The 2,271-nt window shown below is 37.9% G+C and overlaps 1 pseudogene; it reads right to left on the bottom strand.

The window, feature by feature from the left end:
• Window positions 1–877: 877 nt before the first annotated feature.
• LOC138931490 (ATP synthase subunit g, mitochondrial pseudogene) lies at window positions 878–1,193 on the bottom strand (annotated as a pseudogene).
• Between the last annotated feature and the right edge of the window lie 1,078 nt (window positions 1,194–2,271).

Here is a 2,271-nt window from a genome sequence, read left to right as displayed (position 1 = left end):
TACATTGGCAGGAAGAAGCCACAGAAGAAGGAATGAGATGTAGTTAAATGTGGTCAAGTTGTGGGGATTCCTGATGAAGTAAGGCCCCAGAGATTGGATGAGAATGAGGGACACAGAGGGAGCTTTCACTTTGAGATAAAGGAAGATCATTTCTTTTTTCTTTCCTTTTTCTTTGTAACAATCACATCTATTAATTTCAGGATAAAATATGCTATTTAGACCCATGCATGGTACTAAAGTATAATCCTGTTTAGATATTTTATTTTGCCAAGATAGGTTCTAAAAATCATAAGACTGAATAGATTAATAATATAATATGTATCAAACTTAGATTTAAAATGTAGATCAGGATTCCCATTGACTCTGTCCTACTGCTAAAGATGTTGCAAAGATACACGTTTAGAAGAACAGCCTGCTATTCTCTCTTGAGAAGACTATATTCAAATTGATAAGAAGTACACTGACATTTATAGACATAGCTATTATCAAAAGGGCATTTCTGTGATGTTGCAAGAAGAAATAGTCCAAACTTTATTCCTTATGACTACTGACATGATTTAATATATACAGTATAATATATTTCAGACCATCAAATTAAAATGTTATCCTCATATACGTATGTACTACATTGTTATATTTGCACATATCTTTTCCAATTTCAGACTAAGCAAAGACACACATTTGGAGCTGTATTAATGTATCAAAGTAAAAGGCAACCCAACTTAGTACCAAGAAATATCATGACTGTAGTGTAGTGTTTGATAGAGAAAACACTGATTTTTGACATATCACTTTATTCAGATAGCAGTCTGGTCACATATGGTTCAATGACACTCAGATAATAAACCAAATATAATCAGATGTTAAAGACTGGTTTTCAAACATTATAACCAATTATGCCGCACTTGCCTATGATCTCGCCAACATAAAACCACACTAAAAATTCAGTGGCCACCAGACCATTCAGTGGAGCTTCCTTGATTTAACTGTGAGCTGTTTGAAGCCACTAGTTTGAGCACTAATGACTATTTTTTTAAACATCTGAATAGCAATAGGGATCTCAGCAGGGTTGGAGGAACTAACTCCACTTAAACCTAGTGCCAAAATATGGCCAGTCCAGGCTTCAAGGAAGTCACAGCAGCATTGACCAGGGCTTGAGCCTTCTCTGTGAGATTATGGACAAACTGGGCCATAGTTCTAGAATATAAAAATCTCACCCAGAACTGGAGGGTCACCATTTTCTCTGAGACAGTAGTGAAGGAAAGGAGAATGGGAGAAAAGACAAAGAAGTGGTGTTAATGTGGAAGCCTGTTCACATTTTGAATGAAGTAATAAAAGAGGTCATCTGCAGGGAATAAGGAGACCTGGATAGAAGGGGATTTTACATATATAGAAGAGTCTTATGAAAGTTATAATTAGAAAAGATGCCAAGTTCTTTTCTTAATTTTGCAAAGCAGATGGTTTGTAGCATCATGACACAAGAGAAAGAACTTCAGCTTTGGGACCACAAAGACTTGAGTTTGAGTCCTGATTTTATTCCTTTTAAACAAGTTACCAAACTTGTCTTTCTCAGTTTCTTCACAGTAAAATGGGGACAACAGTACCTATTTTGTCATAGAGTTATGATATATAGAGTCAATAATAGGACATGTCAGTTAACTTCCAACAAACATTTATTAATCTCCTACTCTGCATGTAGTATTCCACTAGGTGCGTATCTGGAGGATTTTGAAGTCTAAGAGGGAATTTACTTCTCCTTCATTCATTTTTGGGACAGAAAATAATTGACCTTAAAAAAATGATTTATATTTATTTTTGGCTGCACTGGGTGTTTGTTGCTGCAAGTGAACTTCCTCTTGTTGTGGAACACTGGCTCTAGAGCATGGACTCAGTGGTTGTGGCACATGGGCATAGTTGCCTCGCAGCATGTGAAATCTTCCCAGAACAGTGATCAAACTGGTATCCCCTGTGCTGGCAGGCAGATTCTTAACCAATGGACCACAGGGAAGTCCCCCAAATAATCAACTTTTGCAGAATTGTGGAAGGACTTGCTAGTCACTGCTCTGTATGTTTTTATGTAAATACTAGGTTAGGTCCCGCCTATAGGTATTTTTCCAGTCTGCCTGGTTTTAGCCACTAATGCTGGATGAGCCACTTCTCCAAGTCAGCATCTGTGCTTTTCTGACCTCTTGCCCTTTGGACAGCGGGCTTGGTAGAGGGAACCCTTTGCAGCTGCCAATCATGAGGCATGAGTGGACTTGGGCCACTGAC

The sequence above is a fragment of the Ovis canadensis genome, chromosome 2 (genome assembly GCF_042477335.2).
Source record: "Ovis canadensis isolate MfBH-ARS-UI-01 breed Bighorn chromosome 2, ARS-UI_OviCan_v2, whole genome shotgun sequence".
In the NCBI taxonomy this organism is placed as follows: Eukaryota; Metazoa; Chordata; class Mammalia; order Artiodactyla; family Bovidae; genus Ovis; species Ovis canadensis.
Note: the sequence above shows the minus strand (reverse complement) of the source record. Positions and strands in the feature narration are given on the sequence as shown.